The sequence below is a fragment of the Monodelphis domestica genome, chromosome 4 (genome assembly GCF_027887165.1).
Source record: "Monodelphis domestica isolate mMonDom1 chromosome 4, mMonDom1.pri, whole genome shotgun sequence".
NCBI classification, from domain to species: domain Eukaryota; kingdom Metazoa; phylum Chordata; class Mammalia; order Didelphimorphia; family Didelphidae; genus Monodelphis; species Monodelphis domestica.
In genome coordinates this window covers 228,226,183-228,251,582 of record NC_077230.1, presented here as the reverse complement: position 1 = coordinate 228,251,582, position 25,400 = coordinate 228,226,183, and the positions used below count along the sequence as shown (strand labels likewise).

The window sequence follows — 25,400 nt, the reverse complement described above, 5'->3', positions numbered from 1 at the left end:
GAGAGATCAAATAGGAGGTTAATGCAAGGTGGTTAAATCATTTTTTAGAAACATATTAAAAAATATTGCCAGTAATCAAAATCAACCTATATTTTTCAGACTCAACCAAAAAAAAAAATTCTCATCTTCTATCTTAGAATTGATACTAAGTATTGGTTCAAAGGCAGAAGAGTGGTAATAGCTAGGCAAATGAGATTTAGTGATTTGCCCAAGGTCACACAACATTTAAACATAAGACCTTCCATCTCCAAGCCTAGTTCTTTATCCACTGAGACACCAACATGACCCCTACTCTTCGTTTTTAAAAAAAATCAAGATAACATATCCCCTTCTCTAGGCCTCTGGCTCTTCTCTTCTCTAATTTCTTTTAAAAAATCATTGAATTGCCAAGTTTTCTGATGCAATGACATAGTAATCACACCTATCAATTCTTTCATGACACTGGGACACAGTTTTGCTTGACCTGGTGGACCATTGCCATTCATTTTGATTTTCAATTTCTTATTAAACATTTTTGTTGCATCATTTTATTCTATTCCATTCCACAAGCATTGCTCCTTGGTACAGACTATAGAAACAAAAGAATATTGAGTGTTTCTGTCTTTTCCTCATCTATTATAACTGTCCTATCTACCTCTAAGCACTTAAGAGTAGAAGACTCCCAACTAGTAGGTCCATTGGGTTTTTTAATCTTTCTTTTATTGCCAACATAAATTTAAGTCTTTTTTGTTATCCTTAGTTAGTGGTCATCACCAAGCCTTAGCTTATGCTGAGCTATAGTGCCCCTGACATGATTTTCTATAGAAGAGACCTAGCTTCTATATTCATCCTTGTTTTCCTTCTGCATGTGTCTTTATAAAAATGTTTGTTGTTGAATGCCAAGTGTATCCACATCAGTCTCATTAGATAATTCTTCCTTTTCCTCTCATGTCCTCTCATTTGTTCCTCTTTTTATCTTCAAGAATTTCAATCTGGAGAATTTTCTGTCTTTCCTAAGCTGAATTCAAAGAAGATTTTAGTCTAACTATTCCAACTGTTCTTTCTCTGAATGCTTGAAGTTCACTCTTTTTGAAGTCCCAGGACCTAAGTAAGGGTCAGACAGTGCTTTGTATTCCTTTTATCTGATGAACGCTAAGGCAATGACCACCTTAGTGTGGCTTCTACTTCACATCCTCCATTGTTATAAGAGTGAAATCATTAAGGCATAGCCATCCCTCAAACAACAAGGACTTAATACGTACCTACTATAGACCAAACAATGTCCAAGAATTTACCAGATGGGAGCAGCTGGGTGACTCAGTGGATACAGAGCCAGGCCTCGAGATGGGAGGTCCTGAGTTTAAATCTAGACTCAAACACTTCCTGGCTGTATGACCATAGGTAAATCACTTAATCCCCATTGCACTTCCTGATCTTCTGCATTGGAACCAATACTTAGTATTGGTGCCATCTTTTTTTTGAAACGTAAATTTTTTCAATCATGAAAATCCAAATTTTCTTCCTTCCCCCATCATTGGGGAAAAAAAAGAAAAAGAATTTTTTTTACAAACATGTATAGTGGAACAAAACAATTTCCCTCATCTAATATGTCCAGAAAAATGTCTCAAAGAGCATTCTGAGTACATCATCTCTCTGTCAAAAGGTAGTTACCATATTTCATCATGAATCTTCTGGAATCATTATTGGTCATTATGTTGGACAGAATTCCTAAGACTTTCAGAGTTGCTTAAGACACCATCTTCTTAGCTAGCTGTTAAACTCTCAAAACTTCCTTTTTTCGAGCTCTACTTTTACTCGAAGATAGCAATGATGAAACACCAACTAAGGTCCTCAATTTCTTGCCCATCACTTTATCATTCGATAATACCTAAGAGCCTTCTGATGGTATCATTTGTTCCCCCATGACACACCATTAGTGGGTAGTAGTTGTCTGGTTCAATATGTCTCAAGAGTCTCTTCATCCAATCTTGGATACACAGTCCAAGAAGACAGTAGCCCTCATATATCAAGTTGACATATGGCTGTTTCATTACCCTTCAGCACAGAATAGCAGCTACACTCCTGATCTCTTCTTCCTCTAACCAGTGCTAGATGGCCCCTTTTCTGATATTGGGCCTTTCTTAATATCTTTGACTTCATTGGATCATATGGAAGCAGTGGGACTTTGGGATCAAAGGATATAGAAACCAGTTGCTCTTTTCACATAATTCCAAATTGCTTTCCAGAGTGGTTGGATTCATTTACAGTTGCTCTAAGAATACCTGTTTTTCCATAGCCCCTCAAATACTGACTCTTCTATCTTTTGTCATTTCTACCACTTTACGAGTTATAAGGGAAATCCTCAGAGTTATTTCAATTTACATTTCTCTTCTTATTAGTGATTTATGACAGTCTTTTCATGTAATTGTTAATAGTATTCAATTCTTTTGAAACCCTTTTTGTTTTGTTTTTAATATAATTTTTCCATTTATCAATTGGGGGAATAGCTCATGGTCTGATGTATTTGGGTTATTTCTTTATATCTCATGGATATTAGACTTTATCAGAAGTATTTGATGCAAAATTTTTATTCATTTGACACATTCCTTCTTATCCTAGTTGAATTGATTTTGTTCATATGAAATCAAAATCACCTGTTTTATCTTTTGTGATCGTCTCTGTCCCTTGTTTGTTTAAGAAAGTTCCCCTTAGCAACATATCTGTGAAAGGCGCTCAATTTGATTCTCCACTAATATTTTTATAGTGTAACTTTTACTGTTCAGGTTCATTTGGGACTTATTGTAGGATTGTATAAAATGTGGGTCTCAAACTATTTGTCTTTCCAAACTATTTCTTAGTTTTCTCCATAGTTCTTGTCAAATAAGAACTTCTGGAAGTAATTGTGGTTTAAGTTAATATTATCAAGTTCATTTTGTTATTCTTCATTATTTAGCCAGCTCTGTTGCTCTAATTTTCTATCTTTTTAACCAAATAATTTTGTTGATTATTGCTTTAGAAGTGCTTCCCCCCCCATTATTTGCCTTGTGATTCTAAATCCTTTGTTACTCCAAATGAACTGTGTTACTATTCTAATTGTATAAAGTATCCTTCAGCAGTTTGTTTGATTATAGCACTAAATCTGTTAATTTAGATATTATAATTTTTATTTTGTTGGTGCAACTTGCTCATGAGCACTGAGTACTCTCAAACTGTCATTCTTTGTTTAAATAAATAATGTTTAATAATTGTATCTATACAAATCTTGAGTATGCTTTGATAAATTACATCAGACATGTTTTATTAATTTTATTATTTTAAATGAAGTTTCCATTTTTATTATTTGCCCCTGGATTTTGTTTTTGCTTTATAGAAATACCATTGTTTTTGTGAGTCTATTTTGTAACCTGCTACTTCACTGAAGGAATTATTTCATTTCCTTGATGATTCTTTAAATTTTTTTAGGTAAACTACCATCTTGTCTGAAAATAGTGGTAATTTTGTTTCCTCTTTGCTATGTTTATACCCTTTCTTTTTCTAGTCTTACCATGATCACTAGCATCTCTGGAACTGTCAATAGTGGGGAAACAACCTCCTTGCTTAACTTTTTGAAAAAGAAAAAATCTAGTATTTCTCCATTGCATATAGTACTTATTTTTGGTGTTTTACATATATATATATATATATATATATATATATATATATATATATGCTGCCATTTAAAAAGGTCTTTCTCTGCCAGCCTCATGGGGCCCAGAGAAGTTAAAGTGACAGGTCCAAGAAGATCACACTTTCTATAATGCTGTGACCTTGGGCAAGTCACTTAACTTTTTTGGCCTGAGTTTCTGTAGTTGAAAAAAGATAATAATATTACATTACTTGCTTCCTAAGCTTGTAAGGAAAGTGCTTTGTAAGCTCTAATGTACTATACAAATATAAGCTATTCAATCCTGGATTGAGAAAAGAGGTACCCTTTCCCCATGTGCTGTCATCTGTGAATCCTGGCAAACTTTGGAAATGCAGCTTGGCAACAGGCAACCATCCTAGGATAATGTCAGGTAAGACTTTAAGATCCCTCCAAAGATCATGAAAAACTGGTTGGGGCTCTGTAAGATTGTTTTCAATGAAAAATCATCTTCCTTACTTACCTTTCCTTAACCCAAAACATCATATCTGGAAAGGAATTTTTGCATTCATCTAGTCCAGATTTTTCATTTTTGTGCATGAGGTCCTTGAGACCTAGGGATGTGAGTAACCTGGTCGAGGTCATGGAGTCAGTAAGTGACAGAGTCAGATCTCCCACCTAGGTATAGGTCTTTCACACCAAGTCCATTATATTTTCCACTATATCATCTCCTTCACCCTGACCATTGCTTTTCTCTTTATCAGATTGTTGGTTCTAGAGGGAGACAGCAAGGAACTAGGGTATGGATGTTGATGTATAGTTTTAGCAAAGTCTTGGACATAGATAAAGTTGGAAGGATCATAATGATAGTGATGAACCTGAGAGTACCAAGCTTTTGCATAGCACATTATATGTTTCATTGCCAGAATCTCACAGACTAATAAACTTGAAACATTTTAGTACTAGAAAGGACCTTCAAGATATTTTTGTCCAGCATGATCTCAGTTGATCACATGAAATTATATTTCTGGAAAGTGCTGTCAAAACTGTAAAATGCCAAACAAAGATAAGATATTATTATCAGAGCCTCATAACAGGCTTATAAGATTGGTTGGGCAGTTATTATTTTTGCTTTATTATATTTTCTTTATTATATTTACAAATGAGGAGACAGAGAGCTAAAAGAGAGTTTGAGAGACTAATTTGTTTAAAGCCTCTCAGTTCATGATAGAGCTATAAATAGAACCCAGCCTCTTAGGTCATCTTTTTTCATCTTATACCATAAAAGTCATCCTTGCGATGATCCAAGTCTAAAAGGAGATGCTTAGCCCAGGGCTGGGTCCATGCAGCCTCTTTGGGGCATATTCTTATAGTTATAATGGGAGATTATTTCCACATTTGTGATCCTTGCCCATAAGGACCATTTTGATATTTTATAAGAAATATGATTGCTTTCTTTCTCCTCAAATTAGCAAATTTCCTGCACTCCCTCCTCATCTTATACCATTTAGTTTCTATGAATTCCTTCAAGACTATGTCAAATGTCAACTTCTGCAGGGGGCCTTTCTTGATCCTCTCAGCTGCTAGGGCCTTACTCTCTAAGGTTACCTTCCATCTTTCATCTTTTCTTATATGTAATTCATGGTAGAGCTAAATGATGCAGCTGATTAAATGGTAGGTATGGAGTTAAGATCCAGAATCCCCAGACATTTTTTAGCTGTGTAAGTCTGGGAAAGTCACTTAACCTCAGTTAGGAGGTTAAGCAAAATTCCCTCAGTTTCTTCATTTGCAAAATGGGGATAATAATATCCCCTTCCTCACTCTCTCATAGGGTTGTTGTGAGTATAACTAAGATAATATGTTAAGAGTTTTACCAACCTTAAGCTATATAAATATTAGTTATTATGGATCTTGTATATGTTTATATATATATATACACACACACACACACACACACACACACATATATATATATATATATATATATATATATATATATATATATATATATATATATATATATACTACCTCCATTAGAATGTATTCTCCTTAAAGGCTGACATTGTTTTTGCTTTTTCTTTATATCTCCAGTGTTTAGCAAAGTGCTTAGAACATAGAACTTAATACAGTCTTGTTGATGGATTAACCTCTTTACATATTTTTGCACATGTTGTCTTCCCCATTAGAATGTAAGCTTCCTGAGGGCAAGGACTGTTCTTGCTTTTTCTTGTACCTCCATAACTTAGCACAAGGCCCTGAACATAGTAGGTACTTAATAAAAGCTTGTTGACATGAGTATATCTGTTGATGCACATCATCATTCCTTGGTGCTCAAGTTGTTGCTTCCTTCTCAGAGTGGCTATCTCTGCCTTTTGCAGGAAGACCTTTGGTCTGTTCTTTCGCTTCACTTCCTTCTTTTTATTTCTTTCTTACATCATATTTTTATATTCTTGCTCCCTCTTCCTAACAGAAAATATTTCCATTCATATTCTCTGTTTTCCTTATTTTCCCTTTGAAACTCTTTCTGGTTCCAATCCAATCCAATATTAAATATTTATTAAGCACCTATTATGTGCCAGGCACTGTGCTCATTTGGGGGGATACAATTAATTTTTTAAAAAGATGATCCCTATGCTCAAAGAACTTTCAGTATAAAGGGGAAGACAACACATAGAAGAAAGCAGGGAATTAGGGCAGGAACAAAGGGGAGACCTTAGAGGGTACTCAGGATGGGAGCATCTTGTTTTGTGGAATTGAATGCAGGCAGAGCAACAGATGAAAAGTGTAACAAGCTGAGATTCCAGTTTCTGCCTTAAATAAAGGAAGGCATTGGGAGGAATTTGGTACACAGTCAGAATAGAAGGTAAAGGAGGCTGAGGGAGATAGCATGAATTATTGACTGCTCTTTGAAGGAACTCACTATGGTATCAACTTTGGTAATAAATAGCAGACTCTTGGGTCAGTGAAATGACTAAGTGGATGCACCACTGGGCCTACAATCAGGAAAACCCAAGTTCCAATCCAGCTTCAGATACTTACTACCTGTGGAAATTTGGGCAAGTCACTTAATCTCTGTTTGCCTTAATCCCCTGAAGAAGGAAATGGCAAACCACCCCAGTATCTTTGTCAAAAAAATAACCCATAGAGAAGACCTCCATGAACTAATGCAGAGTGAAATGAGCAGAACCAGGAGAACATTGTACACAGTAATTGAAACCTTGTGGAATGTGATAGACTTTGCTACTAATAGCAATGCAATAATCCAAGACAATCCTGAGAGATTTATGAGAAAGCTATCCATATAGAGAGAAAGAACTGTAAGAGCAGAAATACAGAAGAAAAACATATGATTTATCACTTGTTTATATAGGTATAGGACTTAGGGTTTTGGTTTTGAAAGACTACTCTATTACAAAAATGAATAATATGGAAATTGGTATTGCATGATAATACATGCATAACCCAGTGGAATAGTTTGTTAGGAGGGGAAAGGGAAGAGGAGAGGAAGAGAACACGAATCACGTAACCTTGGAAAAATACTTTAAAATAAATAAATTAGAAAAATACTTAAAAATAAATAAATTAGAAAAAAAAAACAAATCCATGGACAGTATGGTTCATGGAGTCACACACAACAGAATGACTGAACAACAACAGAATTCTGCCTCTGTAGAAATAAGCAGAGCTAGAATTTAATATCATTTCAAATCCAATATTCTTTTCAGTGCTTAACACAGTTTCTGGCACATATCAGGTGCTTAATTAATGTTAGTTGATTGATTGATAAAGTATAATGCCTTTGGGCTGCTTGGAGAATTTTTTTTTTAGAGATTTCCCTTAAGGTGAAGGGGATTCTTATTTTTCAGGGTAGCAAAATAGAGAACATTTTAAATATATTTTCCCATGGAAAAATGCTATACATACAAGAATCCTTGAATCATGCATAATTCTATTTGTTATTTTAGAAAAGAAAATATTGCTAGCATCAGCATCCTCTCATAGCACCCCTATTCACATCTCTTGGAATACCTGGGGTCTCTCAGAGAACAGTTTTTAAAATGTTGTCTTTAAAAATAGGGCAAACTCAGTGACAATGAAACTATATTCATGTCATTGAAATTAAGATGCTATTAGAAATATGTGGGTATGTGGAGACTGGATAAAGCCAGTAGAAGTTAACTATAGACTCAGAGCATTATAGATGTCAGTGTTGGAAGGGACTTTAGAGATCATTTGCTGAAACTAGCTCATTTTGCAAGTGAGGAACCCGAGATACAGAGGAGTAAATGGAATTGGAGAAAATCATATAGCCAATAAGAAGAGCCTCAATTAGATATGGGTTTTAACATTCCCAGGCCAGTTTTCTTTCCACTCTAGCAATGTGGCCTTGGGACATTTTTTAAAAATATTTATTTATTTATTTAAACATTATTTTATTTGATCATTTTCATACATTGTTCATTGGAAACAGATCATTTTCTTTTCCTCCCATCCAACCCCATCCCCACCCCTTCCCTAGCCGACACGCCATTCGTCTGGGTATCCCATGTGTCCTTGCTCTGAACCCATTTCCTTGTTGGTATTTGCATTAGGGCGCTCATTTAGCGTCTCTCCTCCACCATGTCCCCTCAACCTCTGTAGTCAAGCAGTTGCTTTTCCTCAGTGTTTCTACTCCCTCAGTTTGTCCTCTGCTTGAGGATAGTTTTTTTTTTCTTTTTCTCATAGATCGCTGCAGGTTGTTCAGGGACATTGTAAAGCCATTACTGGAGAAGTCCATTACGTTCTCTTGTACCACAATGTGTCAGTCTCTGTGTACAATGTTCTCCTGGTTCTGCTCCTCTCACTCTGCATCACTTCCTGGAGGTTGTTCCAGTCTCTATGGAATTCCTCCACTTTATTATTCCTTTGAGCACAACAGTATTCCACCACCAACATATACCACAATTTGTTCAGCCATTCTCCAATTGAAGGGCATCCCCTCATTTTCCAATTTTTGGCTACCACAAAGAGCGCAGCTATGAATATTTTTGTACAAGTCTTTTTCCTTATTATCTCTTTGGGGTACAAACCCAGCAGTGCTATGGCTGGGTTAAAGGGCAGACAGTCTTTTATCGTCCTTTGGGCATAGTTCCAAATTGCCCTCCAGAATGGTTGGATCAATTCACAACTCCACCAGCAATGTATTAATGTCCCTACTTTGTATATCCCCTCCAGCATTCATTACTTTCCTTTGCTGTCATTTAGCCAATCTGCTAGGTGTGAGGTGATACCTCAGAGTTGTTTTGATTTGCATCTCTCTGATTATAAGAGATCTAGAACACTTTTTCATGTGCTTATTAATAGTTTTGATTTCTTTAACTGAAAATTGCCTATTCATGTCCCTTGCCCATTTTTCAATTGGAGAATGGCTTGATTTTTTGTACAAGTGGTTTAGCTCTTTATAGATTTGAGTAATTAGACCTTTGTCAGAGGTTTTTGTTATGAAGATTGTTTCCCAATTTGTTGCTTTCCTTCTAATTTTAGTTACATTGGTTTTGTTTGTACAAAAACTTTTTAATTTGATGTAGTCAAAATTATTTATTTTGCATTTTGTGACTCTTTCTAAGTCTTGCTTGGTTTTAAAATCTTTCCCTTCCCAAAGTTCTGACATGTATACTATTCTGTGTTCACCTAATTTACTTATAGTTTCCTTCTTTATATTCAAGTCATTAGTCCATTCTGAGTTTATCTTGGTGTAGGGTGTGAGGTGTTGATCCAAACCTAATCTGTCCCACACTGTCTTCCAATTTTCCAAGCAGTTTTTATCAAATACTGGATTTTTGTCAGCCTAGGGACAATTTGATGAGACCCAGCTTTCATGGAACTGTTACTTTGTAAAGTATTTTGACATGTTGGCAATTCTGGGTGTTACTGTGAAAGATGCACTTAAATGGAAAATACTCATCATTCCCTCTTTTCTCTTCCATCTTTGTCTCTGTTGATTAAGAAATCCAAGCTCTCCTACAACAATTAGTTCATTTAGCCAAAGAGCAGAATAGTTAGGAATATAATCACATCATGTCAGAGACCAGTTAGGGAAAGTCCAAACATTTGGGCAAAGATTTTTCTTTGCAATGATTTAAATTTATGGTGTTTTCTTTCTAACTAATTCTTATATAGGAAGCTTTACCTGTTGACTTGGACTTTTTGTGTTTGAGGCAATTCACGTTGTTTGGAATATTTTGGGGAAAAAAATCAGTACGGAATAGCAATCTCATGATGGAAGTAGGACAGGTCTTGTTTATTCCCATTTTACAAATGAGGAAACTGAGGTGCAAGGATATAAGTAGTTTGCAAGATGTCACCTATGGCTCGGTATTAGATATGGAACCTTTGCCTTTTCTGACTCTGACTATTGGCTTTTCTATCTCATTATATGATGTTTTCCATTGGAAAAAAAGACTTAAGTTTTCAATAGGCCTTATATTTTCATTGCCTTTGAACACATCCAATATAATGAGGTTGGAACGGCTCCCAGGGGATTGTTGTTGTTGAGTTGTTTTTCAGTTGTGTCCAACTCTTCGTGATACCAACTGGGATTTTCTTGGCAAAGATAATAGAGTGGTTTGCCATTTCTTTTTGCAACTCATTTTATAGATGAAGAAACTGAGGCAAAGAGAATTAAGTGACTTGCCTAGGGTCACACAGCTAATAATGCTGAGGTCAGATTTGAATTCAGGAAGAATTCACTCTCTATTCACTCTATTCACTGCACCAGCTAGTTGCTTCCCAGAAGGTAGTGTCTGGTTAATTGGAAGACTTTGAGAATACTCAAGGATATTGTTGGGGATCCAGACATCCCACTAAATTTCTTATGCTTTCAAGCTAGTACTCTCCTAAGGATTCCCTCATATCCTTTGAACCCCACAGAACTCAGAACTTACAATGCCTGCTATCAGATCTGTCCTGGGCCTGACATCACCACAGCCCACAAAGAGTGCTAAGGCTGCCTGGTGGAGCTGGGGCACTAACCTTAGTGCTTTTACCCTCCAGGTTCCACTATAGGTAGGACATACCCCTCTGGGGCCATCTTAAAATCTTGTCCCCACGTTCAATCACAAGATTTCCTTGGAAAATTCTTTGGGAGATGCTTCCTCTTTTCCTCTCTGCCCCCCACCCACCCTATACCCACCCCATTTTTTTCTTTTAGTTAAAACCTTTACCTTATGCCTTTGAATTGATGCTAAATATTGTTTCCAAGGCAGAAGATCAGTAAGGGCTAGACATTTGGGGTTAAGTGATTTGCCCAACTAGGAAGTATCTGAAACCACATTTGAACACAGGACCTCCCATCTCCAAGCTTGGCTCTCAATCCACTGTGCTATCTAGCTGCCCCTATACCTACCCATCTAATGATATTCATAGTCCTTACTTTGGGACACCTGCATTCCCAAATCTTAAGGATTTACAGCCCCTCAAGATAATAGCAGCTTACAACCACCCAGAGGACCAGCCCTCAAGCCTATTCCACCAAGATGTGTTTAGTTTTGAAGACTGCCCCCACAGAACAGGTGGATGAGAAACATTGATTCCAGGAGCTATTGTGGAGCCCTTAGAGGTTGATTAGACATCAAAGAAGCCAGGGCCATCCACTATATCTCAGGCCATCCCCAGTCATCCTGACTTCTGTCCTGCCACTGGACTTTAATGATTCTGGAAGAGAGAGGGAGACTGATAACTGTGCAACTCTGCCTCACCAATTCATGCACAGGTCAAGATGTTATTGTGTGATGTCATTGGTCCTCTTTGAAAATGAAGGATGAACAACGACCTTTTTAGTGATGTCAGGTAATTGTGGCCAACAATTGTTACCTGTGTCTATGCATAGCCCTCAGTTCACCGCACCACCAGACCCAGCCTTAATGCTTAGAACCCATCATACTAGCTAGCATCTTGTCCATCCTGCCTTGCACCTAGACCATGCCTTTGGCTGCCAGAAGGGATCTCTTGCCTGGCAGTCAGTCACGTTTGCATCCATGGAAGAAAAACTACAATGTCTAGAGCAGTGAATACAAATGACAAACTTCTATATGTACATAAAATATTAAATATCATAGAGCAGTGTGCACACCTACACACATATATAGGGTTGTTAGAAAACCCCCAAGAGTTTTAAAAAATTAATCATTTTTTACCTATTTGAGAAAGAACAAAATGACAAGAACTGCTGAGTTTTGCCTTGGAAATCTTTCTCATTCTTTGGGAGGCAGAAATGTAAAGTGGAAAGAGACCAGGACTCCGAAGACCTGGGTTCAAGTCTCATATCAGCCACTTACTACCTGTTATAACAGCAATGGACCAGTCACTTCTACTCTTTACACCTCAGTTTTTTCATCTATAGAATGGAGAGAATAATGCTTGAATTGGGCATTTGTTTGCATTGTTGTGAGGATAAGCTCAAATCATGGATGAAGCAGCATTTTGTAACTATAAATTGCCATGTAAATGCTTGTTGTAGCTTGTTATAGCTTCAAGGATCCTGTGATGTCACAACAAGGTGTAGTCTGGAAGAAGGTGCCTATCTCCCCAACCCAAAGGCCCATTCTTTTTCCACCTCCCATCCCACCCCCATACTCTGGCTCCCTTGCTGTTCCAAGAACAAGGCACTCTCAATTCCAGGTGGTTTATCTGACTGTCCCCCAGACCTGCCACACTTTCCTTCATTATCTTTACCTCCTGGATTCCCTGACTTCAAATGCCAGTTGAAAGCTTACCTTCTGTAGTAAATCTTTCCCAACCCTTCCTAATTCTAATGACTTGCTTCTGTTTATTATTTCCAATTTATTCTGTATCCATTTTTCTTTTTTAAAAACCCTTACCTTCTGTCTTAGTAACTCTAAAATAGAAGAGCAGAGAAGGCTAGGCAATGGGGGTTAAGTGACTTGCCCAGGGTCACACAGCTAGGAAGTGTCTGGGGTCAGATTTGAACCCAGGATCTCCCATACCTAAGCCTGGCTCTCAATCCACTGTACAACCTAGCTGCCTCTATGATTTCTTTATTCATAATTGTTCCCATATTGTTTTTGCCATTAGACTATGAGTTCTTTGAGAGAGAAAATTGTCTTTTTCCTTTCTTTGTGTTTAACTTATTGCCTAGCATGTAGCAGGTGCTTAATAAATATACATTGCCTGAAAGGTACTTAACCATCTTCAATGGGCTTCTAATGCAAGTGCTAAGAACTTCTTAATTATTGTAGGGTTCTAGCTGCCCCTGGGCAAGTCACTTAACCCACTAGCCCTTACCTCTCTTCTGCCTTGGAATCAGTACACATTATTGATTATAACACACAAGATCAGGGTTTTTAAAAAGAGTAAATAGGCTTTTCCCCAATGGTCTATAGTTGTCATTCAGTTTCAGTTGTGTCTGACTATTCATGACCCTACTTGTTGTTTTTTGGGAGAAATACTGGATTGATCTTACATTTCATTCTCTAGCTCATTTAACAGATGAGTAAACTGAGGTAAACTGGGTTAAATGACTTGACCAGAGTCACACAGCTTGTAAGTGTATGAGGTAGATTTGAACTCATGAAGGTGAATCTTCTTGACTCCAGACCCAGCCCTCTATCCACTGTGCCATCTAGCTGCTCCAAAGGCCTATAGTACTACCTATAATCTATGCCTTTAAAAATCCTAGAATCCTAGAATGTTGGAGGTTAGAAAGGACTTTGGAAGGAAAATCTCCTTTTCAAAATAAAGGAAGAGGGTTGTCCAGGGTCACACAGGTATTCAATCAAAGAACTGGAACTCAAACCTAGGTCTAGGTTTGGGTCTTGAACTGCTCTTTTCTTGCTATTTCACACTTTCATCAGTATTAACTCTTGTCAATAGCCTGAGCACTGGATGCTGTCCAGTGGTCTGGCCTCCTATGAAACAGCTCAGCCAGTTTTATGGACACCATTCCATCTTCCCGAGCACCCTCTGACTCCCACTGGTACTTGCCCTTTTGCAAACCATTTTCAGCAAGTTTATCTCTCCTAGAATAGTGTGTGAACTCTGTTTATTTTGCCAGGCTCACCAGGGAGCCCTGCTGATTCCTTCCTCCTCTTCCATTGTTACTAGGATTGAATTAGCATCAGTAACAGATGGGATAAGAGCTAGGAAAATGAGTAACTCTGAGGAATCTACTTTAAGATACTGTTCAATACTATGCTCAGCCACAACTATGTGAAAATAGCAATTTCCCAAATGTCTCAGGGATTTAATGACAACTCTATATGATATAATATAGGAATATGCCATATTAATTCCTTATGTATATATAGAACTTTACAAAGTATGCAAAGGATTGAAAGCTGAAAGAGACCTCAGACATCATATAACCCAAACCCCTTATTTTACAATGGGAGAAACTGAGGCTGCCATGGAGTAAACTATCTCATCCATCATGACATCAAATCAAGGACTCTTTCCAACAGAATATGGTACCATTTGCCACGGAAGCCTAATATCTGTGCTCAAGTTCTAGCTCTGATACTTATTATGTAACCAGGGAAACTTAATTTAAACTCTCTGAGCTTTCATTTCTTTATAAAATGAAACCAAAACTATCCACACAATCCATTTCAAGGGGCTGTTGTTAGAAAAGTGTTTTATTGACTTTACACACTAAACAGTTAGTTAAAGCCTCTGGACTACCTTCCCAACTTGGCACACATAAATTAGGTCTGGGGGAGGCGGGAGGGAGAAGTCACTACTCTCAGATGTTTTAAGGTACCCTATGGGCAGTCCTGATATAGAGCTCATAAGGTCCTACTTGTGAGCTTCAATAGTCATCCATTAGACACACATCTCTGGCTGCCTTGCCAAAGACAGCTGGGTAGCTCCATGGATAAAGTGCTGGCCCTGGAGTGAGGAACACCTGAGTTCAAATCCAGTCTAAGATACTTCTTAGTTGTGTGGCCCTGAGCAAGTCACTTACTTCTGATTTCCTGACAAAAGGATCCACTGGAGAAGGAAATGGCAGACCACTCTAGTATCCTTGACAAAAAAAAACAACCCATGGATAGCTGTGGTCATTGGAGTCACAAAGAGTCAGACAAGACTAGATAACTGAACAAAAAAGACACAATTAGCTTAAAGCAAAGGCATTTGCAAAAAAGGTATGGTAAAAATAGTAGTTACAACCACTTCCTAAATCTAGGGCATATAATACATAGAGTTCCAGTCAGAAAAGTAGGCACAAACTTAGAATACACTGGTCACAAGACGTAATATTGGGAGCAAATGTGACTCAGGTAACCTTTGTCTCTGATATTGCAGGGTTTAAGATAGGCTTCCTCTTTTCATGGTATTTTAATGCTGTCTTTACCCTTCACCACTCTAAGCTAAGTGGGTAGGTTCTGAGCCCAGCTCAGCTGCTCCTAGAATCTACCTCTCTTTGCAGCTCAATTTGACTTACAGGGCTAGTTCTCTCTTGAATCCATAGTCAGCACTCTTCTCTGCTATCTGAAGTCACACTCCTTGAAGTTCCTTCCTGCCCCAGTCTGTGTATCTTACTGGGTGAGTAATTCTATTGCAAAAGTCATGTCAAAGGGAAGTTGGGGAAAAAATCTTCCATACCCCCAGTCTGCTCTCTGGTACAGGGATAAGAGTGATACTCCACAAAGAACTTCTTCTTAAAGGACAAATTCTATCAGGAAAAACACTTTCATACTTATAAAGGGATAACAGGGTATTACAAATTAATGAAAAATAATTGTATAAGCATTTATTATGTGCTAATACAAGGAGATACAAGGAGAAAAAGTCAGATCATCCTTGTTCTCATGGAGTTCATAGTCTAATCAGGGAAGAGTACATATATCAGTGAATTCGGTTTTTACAAGGTCTGAAGGTCCAAAAGATGAAATCGCTAGGAAGATGGTGTTAAATTTAATTGTGGTTGAGACTGAAATATATTAATTAGGTGGTCACCAGGGATTTAATTTCTAAATCCCAAAATGAATTACTAAAGTAAATGGAATTTATGGTAGTTTATTTACAATAGAGTGAAGATATTAAGGAATGAGAGAGAGAGAGAGGAAACTGGCTTCCTCTGAGCCAGGTAGAAATACTAAGGCCCTAATCAGGGAAAAGAGTCTCAAGACGATGGTCCTGTCTCGGAGGTTTACACCTCCAAGAAAGGTAGGGTTACTAAATCAGCCCAAACCATCTAAAATGAAAGTAGTCTGAGGTCTCCTGCACAAGTTCCTCCAGTCCAACTCCAAGTCAGAGATTTCCTTGATCTCCTTGAACTGAATCTAATCTAATCTATCTTCTGGCCTTTGGTCCTCTTTTTTAAAGATCTTTTTCCCTTATGTCACCTCCCCTAAATTTCACATCTACCAATCACAGCAAACGATTTTCTCCAGAACTGTCCACTCTTTAGTTCACACCTTCTTTAGTTAGATTGTATCTTTTTGGGTTACTTAACACCTTTTTTGGTTAGTTCACATTTTGTAGTTACTTAACACCTTTTTGTAGTTAAAATGGGTAGATCTACTTAAAATACTGAGTTATCACCTTTTGGGGATTAAAATCTAAAAATAGATTGTGGATTACAATTCATTCTTCCCACTAAAGGAAGAGCTAAGTACTTTCATTGTTACAATCAGGAGATAGCTTAGGGTACCCTGGCAGATGAGATATCAGTCAGTGTCTGGAAGCCTGGAGGACATCATAGAAGAATGACAAGGTGTAAAGGATCTTCATATACAGTGATAAGTCATATGGTAAGGAAGATTTGGTGGTCCTTCATCTCCTTGGAAGAATTATTATTAATGACACCCAACTCATGTAGGTGAACATCCATGTCACTCTTTCCACCTGGCCAATCTAAATCCAATGGGATCTGGATATCTTAAGGGTCTGGGGAAGGGCAGAAACAAGAAAAAGGAGGAAATCACCACTATTGGGATGTTCTTCTTCCCTGGTATCTGTCCCTTACTTTCAGTAATTATATCGACTGATTTAGGGGAGGGCATAGAGGTAAAAAATTAGTTAGGAATCAGCTTCCCTTTTCCACACATATCTATACTTTAATGTAGCATTTTTATTACTACTACTATCATTCTGTTATTATTGTCATTTTTCTCTGTGGTAGAAAGGGCACTTGTTATCTTTATTTTAAAGCTGAAGTTCATAGTGGCTAAATAAAATGCCAGAGCTAGTTAGGGGCAAATCTAGGACCAGGACCCAAATCTAGTACTCCCTCCACTTGAGTACACTGCCTCCATTATTGATATAAAGAAATATTTATTTCATTTTTCCCACATCTCTGGGAAATAAGCTTTCCATATAAGTAAATTTTGCAAATACCTAATATTTGGGCATTTTCACTTGGGAAATTGTAAAGTACTATAAAAGTGTAAGATAAACATTATTATTATGTACCAGAGCTTTTTAAAAATTAACTATTTTGATGGAAATTATTCTAAGATATATCACACAGTTCCTTTACTGCTCAAAGAATACAGATGCTGAGGTCATTATTTATTTTCCCAGGCTGTGATAGAGTCATAGATTGCCGAAGTAGGTAGAGTTATTTGCCCCTACTCCAAATGGCCCCAGATTGCTGTGTTTTTTAAAAAAAAAGTGTATTCTGGTTTTTCATTTTATTTATAGTTTTGTCTTTTCCTCCTCCTCCTTTGATCACGGTCTGTCAGTTATTATATCTCACTGCTGTCAGCATGCCTGCCGCTATCTAGTATACTATCCCCACTGTTTGTCCATTTCTAAGTTGCTGCTTCAAATTTTCTGTGGACCAGTAAACCCAACAAATAAGCTTGGCAGAACTATGTGTAAATTAGAGTGAATACACTGAGGAGAACTTGAGGGGCTTTACTGTGAGAATGGAGTGTTAGTACATACAGATTGTGATATCTGTCTTGGTATTGATTGCTCAAAGGTAATTTTCATTTAACCTTAAGTTCTCAACTGTGATTTTTATAAGTGAAGTTGCCAAAGAAGTAACTTCTGTGTTTGTGAGGCATGATTTGGAAAACCATTTGTGTGGATTCCCCAACAATGCTGAATCAATGGGCAATTACCATTTGTTAGAGATTCTTAGAATCAGAAGGGGATCATTTTGTCCAACATCCCTCTAAGTTCTTCCAACTCTGTACCAGTGGTCCTCTGGCCTCGAATCAAACATTTCAGTGAGAGGGAGCTTACTACCTCAAAATGAGGTCCATTGAGTAATAATCATAATGTATTATACACTCACAATAACTTTATGAGACGCATAAGGAGCATCTTTCATCAAATTCATCAACTTTACCAATGAGAAGACTCAGAGATTAAGTGATTTGCTTATGCACATACAGCTATAAGAGTCAGAGAGAGGCAAGATTCAAATCCAAGTTACTTCATTCTAAACCTAGCATGGCATTCATTACAAAATGTAGTTAATTCAATTTAAGAAACATTTATTAAGCACCTACTATGAGCAGGTCACTGTGTTGGATACAAAGGCAAAAATGAAATGGTCCTTGACTTCAAGGAGCTTACATTCTCTCTGTTTCTTTGCTGAGCAACAGAAATTATTGGAAAATCTGTCTTTTTATTGAGCTCAGGTCTGCCTTCTTTCTCTCCATTGGTCCTAGCTCTGTCTGGTGGGGCCAAGGAGAACAAGTCTAATCCTTCTTCCAGACAGACAACCTGTCAGATACCTGAAGACAAACCATAAATCATGTCCCTTCTCTTCTCTAGCCTGTGTGTGTGCATACACATGTGTATGTGCACACACCTGCACATGCTCATGCATGCGAACTCATATAGACATCAGTAATATGAGTATATATATATAAATGTTCAAATTATTATTAGCACTCCTTTTCTAAAATGTTTCATCTAATAGTGATTATATTCAGTAGCTGGAAGAAATACAAATCAGATCTCGGGGATTCATCTGCAAGTAGAAATCCAATATCCATTCTGTGCATGTGGCTTAATTTCTAGAGGTCCACTCATTTCTGGCTATATGAGTTCCCACTAATTTCAGTGGCTATGGAAGTTGCATCTTGTGTACTTGTATATGGAAGTGCACTGTGTGCACTGCACATTTAGCAGCCTAAGACTTAACACATACCCAATGGGAAGGGGATGTTGTATTTCTTATCATACTTCTGTTTTTTAATAGGAATATGGTAAGAAAGAAAGGGAAGGAAGGAAGGAAGGAAGGAAGGAAGGAAGGAAGGAAGGAAGGAAGGAAGGAAGGAAGGAAGGAAGGAAGAAAGAAAGAAAGAAAGAAAGAAAGAAAGAAAGAAAGAAAGAAAGAAAGAAAGAAAGAAAGAAAGAAAGAAAGAAAGAAAGAAAGAAAGAAAGAAAGAAAGAAAGAAAGAAAGAAAGAAGGAAAAAGGAAGGAGGAAGGAAGAAAGTAAAGAAAGAATCATTTATTATTTACCAATTATTAAATGTCAGACACTATGTTAAGTACTTTAAAAATATTATTTGATTCTCACAACAACCCTGAGAAGTAGATACTATTAGTACCTTCATTTTTCAGATAAGGAAACTGAGGCATTCAGAAGTGAAGTGACATTCTAAAGTCAAGCCACACAGCCAGAAAATGTTTGACACTGGATGTAAACTCAGGTCCTCCTGAGGCCAGACCCAATGCTCTATCCACTGTATGTTAGCTTCCTTAGACATCATAGAATATTAGGATCAGAACAGGTAAGGAAACTGAGGCTCAAAGAATAGAAGGGATGCGCCCAAGGTGACATGGCTAGTTTAGTGGCATTATTGGGACTTGGACTCTAGAGGTCTGCCTTCTAGTTCTCTTTTCATAACTCTACACCTTCTGTGTTGTATTATCTTCTAGGCTCTCTAGGGATGGAACTTGTACTTTTTCATTTCAATGGCAAAGGGTGCTCTGGACCTTCTTGGAGACTTATAGTCCTAGCAAATTGCCAGGACTCCTGAGAGGCTAAGATGCCTACTAATGGTGACACCTTGAAGTATGCAACAGAATCAAGATTTGTACCCAGGACTTTTTGGTTCTGAGGCTAACTATTCACTGCAGATACAGAGTCAGATACAAATAACGAGCACATGAGCCTTTAGGGAACTGGCAAAGAAAGAGAGTTTAAATTGGTTACATTAAGTCCTAAATGGTCCCCAAATCTCTGGTGATCTCTTTTAGTTTGATGGAGAGGCAGAAAAAGTGAGAGGGAGAGAAGATCTAATATGCCAGGTGTGTGTGGTAGGGGATCAGGTGAGAAGAGATTTGAAGGCAGGCAATAAAGATCTCAATAGAACTCAGTACCACAGATTGCTCCCATCCATATCATCATTCACAAACTAAACCTCTCACTAATCACAGATAAGTGCATAGCTGAGGATCTTTCTCCCACTCAGTCAGTCCTCTGTGTAGGGTGAATGGTCCCCTCTCTCCCAAATCTCCCGGTTCTTCCTCTGCCTAGACCTTGGCTTCTTGCTTCGGCTGCTTTTCAACAACTGGAATGGCTGGTAGTTGCAGGCTGGGGATTAGTGGGAGAATCACATCATTGAGCCTAATTAGTGCATCAGTTTTTTTTTCAGGCTAACAAGAGGGGAGGGAGAGAAATTCATTTTCTGACTGTGGTTTGGGGGCACTAATTGGCCTCCCTGCCATGTGCCTAGGGGAAGATACATCAGTCAGAGTACATTATGATCCTGCTCAGGCCCTGGTTTCAATCGTAAAATCTCCTTACACAGAGATGCAAGGAAAGAAAACAAAGGGTCAGTTTCATCCTAGATTTGAGTCCCAGGTTAGGGGAAGTATGCAATAGCAATGGGGAGTAGGGGAGGCAGGGGAGAAAACAGAAGGCAATGAGATGGTACTGTGTTGGTTCAAGTGGTGACAGGCTGAAGGTTGGGAGAATAAAGAGTCTAGTCTTCAGTTGATTCACCTATCACTAATTAAGTATCTGCATGGAGTGGTCCAGACAGCATGCTAGGTGAAATTTGAAAAGGAAGAGATCACTTTAATCTGGGGCAAGTAGTGGGGATGGAGGGGTATGGAAGAAGGCTTCACTGGAGAAGTGAAACTGAATAGAGCCTTGTAAGAAGGAAGGGGAATCGAGAAAGTCCAGATGCAAGGATGTGGGTATGGAATGGAAATAGGATCCCTTCCAGAGATAGAGAGGATGCAGGGACCAAAGTCAAAGAGAATTGGGAGCAAGGTGAGAACATCAGTGAGTTTGTGGGAGGCCTTGAATGTCAAGGTCAGGAATTTAAATTTAATTTGGTAGCCAAAGGGAAGTCACTAAAGGTTTTTTGTTTTTTTTTTCAGGATAAGATCAATGTGATACTTTTCAGAAGATTACTTGTACAGCAGTGGGAAGCATGGATTGGAGGGGATTAACTAGAGAGAGGAAAATTAATTAGGAGTCCAATATAATCAAGCATCTCAGTGACACAGTGGGTAGGGTAGTGGGTTTGGAATCAGGAAGCCACATCTTCCTGAATTCAAATCTGGCATTAGACATTGACTAGCTGCATGACTCTGGGCAAGTCACTTAACTCTATTTGTCTCCATTTTCTCATCTGTACAATGGTCTGGAGAAGGAAATTGCAAACCACTTCAATGTCTTTGTCAAGAGACCTCACATGGGGTCTCAAAGAACAGCCGAAACAATAACAGCAAAATAATCTAAAGATAAGAGATGAGAACCAAAAAAGTAGCTGAAGGGCCTGACTTATCTTGCCCTGAGCAGGAGAATACCTAACCACAACCCCATAGCTAATTATGTCACTCTTTGACACTGCTCAGCCTCTCAGAACTTTACTGAAGTCTAGTCTCCTGATTTTAGAGATGGGGAAGCTGAGGTTTGGAGAGAATCTCACAGTCATTAGATTGTGAGCTCTGTGATGTCAGTTAGTGTTTCTGCCTTGCTTTGTAACTTCAGCACTTAGCACCGTGCATGGCACCGTGCTTATTGACCTGAGACAGTTTCCCGCAGGGCCACGTGGAAGATCAGAACCAGAAAGGCCAATATTCCCAGATAACATTTAGAAGTCTGAGTATCAAGTCATAGCCTTCCTCCACCAGTTGACCCAGTCTGGTTAAATGGATTGTGGCTCACTCTAACCCCCAGTAGCAATCACTCACCTTTCTTACTTTATCTGTCTCAAAGAGAGATGAGGAAAGAGCAATGCAGCAATAGAGCTGAGCCCGGCTGGCCCTTTGATCAAGAACATCAGGTCCCAGGGGAAAGGAGCCAAGTCTCTTTTGTCTTTTTGTTACCCAGGTGACCAGTAAGTATGAAAAAGTGGCATGTGCAGACCTAAAGATTGAACTGCTTTCTCTTTCCAAACCCATGGTCTTCAAGGAGCCTTATACACTTTACACATCCGGGAACTTTTATCCTCGAAGCAGCCCTGAATTGCAGGCAGAGGCAAATTAGTTCATCTTTCTAGGTTGTCTCCAGCCTAGCAAAGGATGACTATTGCCATCTGGAAAGGAATAGTGAGAGTAAGGAGATTGGGAGTAAAGAGTAAGGGATGGATCTGGGCATACCGACACTAAATAAATAACATATAACTATAGATGTAATTATAGGTAATCTGCTAATTGACAGCAATGTTTTTAAACCACAACTCAAGTATTACCTAGTATAATACTGAAACAGCATAATTGGGCATGGAGGGATGGAAATACTTCTTCCCATTTTGTAGGTATGGAAACTGAGGGCTGGAGGGGGAAAAGTACTTACATCCTTGGCCACACAATGGCTCATAGAATCCCAAAGTTAGAAAAGACCTAAGAGGTCATCTAGTTCATCTGAGGCATGCACCCTGCTATGACACTTCTGACAAGTGGACATCCAACCTATGATCAAACATCTCCAATAAACCATGTGCATCCTTCCTTCATGGGCATTCTTTCTTCTCACTGCACATAGCACTCTAGGCTGGGTGTCCTGGACCAAAGTAAGCTGGAAACTGGAAACTGAATATTCTAGGACTAATGAAGATTCCAGAGGCAGCCTGGCCTCTTAGCTGAGTTCAAGTTCTGACTCTGATACATATCATTGCTGAGAGCCTCTAGGATTCTAAATTACAACCAACTTGCCAATCTTGCATGGGTGAAGGGAATTTCAATATCAGGCCTTTCTACACTGATTAAAACACAGATTTTGATTTTTAAGACTATTAGACTGCCTGGGAATATGCTTTAGCATGCTCAGAATGTTTGGATGAGAATCTCTACCTCCAGAGACCCTGGGCAAAACCCTTGGGTGCCTGGCAACTAAGGGCTCAGGGTTCTAGGGCTGTCTTTCTTGCTCTTCTAAAAGAATGTGTACAATGTGGAAATTTATTATATGTAATTGGTTAAATGAATCAATCAAATATAAGTCTCCTAAAATAAATAAAATGAAAGAATTAGTGTAAGGAAGTTACACTGTGGAGAAAATTACAAGAAAATCCACGTTCCTTTGCCCTGAGAGCAGGTGTTCTGTCTCTTTTTGTAACCTCGGTGCTTAGCATAGTACTTGGCATTTAATAGATGTTTAATAAATCTTTATTGAATTCCCAAATGTGTGACCCTGGGCAAGTCACTTAGCCCCTATTGCCTAGCCCTTACCACTCTTCTGCCTTGGAACCAACACATAGTATTGACTCGAAGGTGGAAGGTAAGGGTTTAAAAAAATCTTTATTGTTTAATTGATTGATGGAGCCCCATCTCCAGCTGCATCTACATTAATGTGGCTTGCAAGGTTCCTTAGTTTAAGTAGATATAATACTGGGATCTCGACCAAACAGATATAGCAATAGGTATAGATATCTATATGGATACAGATAGAGATGTATCAGTAAGGTTAATGATATGCTGAAAGTCTTATGCAATGGCTCAGTTCAGATGAAGAGAAGGATTTTGCCTAATGGGTGGGGAGGTTGAATCGAGAAGACTCAAATGAATAGAGGGAATGACCAGAACTTTGTCCCAAGTTGCTAGTGAGTTGGGGTGTGGGAAGCAGCACTAACTCCCTACAGCAGTCCTGTGAAACACTTCTCTACCCAGAAAATTCCCTCTCTGCCATTCCCTGTTTTTGTTGCCTCCTCTGCCTCACTCCTCTTCCTGGCATTTGATGTATTGGGAGTCTGGCCATGCCAAAGGGCCTGGGGATGGACTCAGGTGAATGTGCTCTCCTCTCTCCCAGTATGACTGGCCCTGATTTAGTCACATTTTTTCTATGTGCCCACCCTTTTATTCCCCCGATGAATCTTCCTCAGGTGCTACTCTCCTGATTACTACTCTGCCAAATGAACAGGAAAGAGATTCCATAACTGTGTCACTTGGGGATGCACAAGAGGGAACAGAAGTCATTAAAAACATAATGTCAACAGCAGGGCCACTCTAAGCAATGGCAAATATCATCAACTTGGAGACCCCAGGCTGTGGGTTACTCATGTTGAAAATGGCTTAATCCCTTTCTTTCCTGGGTTGTTTACAGGGCTCTTCTCCTGAAAATTCCCACAATTGTCCAGGGGAAATTTAATAACTTCAACTTTAATAACACAACCCTGAGCTTTGGTGATATGTGGAACAAGACAAGGATTTGGGGAGGCAGGGACTTGTTTCATTTTAAAATGGGATGAGCAGATGTTTTGGATTCTCAAGCTTAGAGAGGAAGGATTCTGCTTGAAGTCATACTAGGAAGCTCCCTGGAAAAAAGATTCAGGAGCCCCCTGGATCTTTCCTCAGCATTATTCTGTTAAACATTTTTATCAATGGCTTAGTCAATGTCATAGATAGTATGCCTGTCAAATTTGTGGATGATATAAAAAAATGCAAAGAATGGCAAGATGCTAGATGACAGCATCAGTATCCAAAAAGATCTTGACAGGCTAGAATGATGGGCTGAATCTAATAAGATGAAATTTAATAGAGCTACATGTAAGGTCTTACACTTGAGTTCGAAAATATCAGCTTTACAGAGATGCAGAGATGTAGCTAGCTAACACTTCCGTGGAAAAAAAACTGGGGAGAAGTGGGGGTGGGGGCGAACCACAATCTCAATATGAGTCAACAGCATGACATGGAATGGGAAAAAAGTTGGCAACATGGACGGCATAGTAGAAAGAGAGCTGGCCCCAAAGTCAGGAGCTGGGTTAGATGCTGCCTTTGATAAATGCTGGCCAAGTGACCCAGGAAGTAAATCATTTAACCACTCTTGGTCCTCTAGGCAGCTTTCTAAGATATCTCAGCTGCAGAGCAGGGACTGTTCCATATTAGTTGAGAAGTTAGTCTTACCTGACATTCTCTCATACCAATGAAATCCCAGATCTGATTTCTATCTCCATCATATGATCTTTAGACTACATTAACATAAATGTAGTGTACAGGCCATTGGAATATTTAATAATCCTATTCAGTTCTTCCCTGCTCTGGACACAGCTAGGTCATGTTAAATTTTGACTGGCCCATCTTAGGAGTAGCAATGAGGAGCTACAGCAAATCCAGAAAAAGAGAAGACTTAAAACCATGAGTTAAGTGGATAGCTCAAAGAAATTAAGCATGTTAAGTTTGGAAAAGAGGAAAATTAGGGATGAGGAAGGGAAGGAAGGGATGAAATGTCTCCAAGAATTTAAAGGCTTCCATGTTGAAGAAGGAGTTCTCTTTTTTTCCCTGCATGGCTCCTGATATAAGGAATAACAATAATGAATTTAAATTATAGTCAGACTTTGGATCAAAATGAAGGGAAGTGTATTATTAATTAATGCTGTTTCAACCTGGACATCGATGGAAGTCTTCAAGCTGGGGTGAATGACCACTTGTCAAAGATGTCCT

At 38.6% G+C, this 25,400-nt stretch overlaps 1 protein-coding gene across 4 annotated transcripts in view; it reads left to right on the top strand.

The window, feature by feature from the left end:
- The window catches only part of GRIK4 (glutamate ionotropic receptor kainate type subunit 4), a 787,563-nt gene that overhangs the window by 601,634 nt on the left and 160,529 nt on the right, over nt 1–25,400 (top strand). The gene's annotated exons all lie outside the window — the stretch shown is intronic.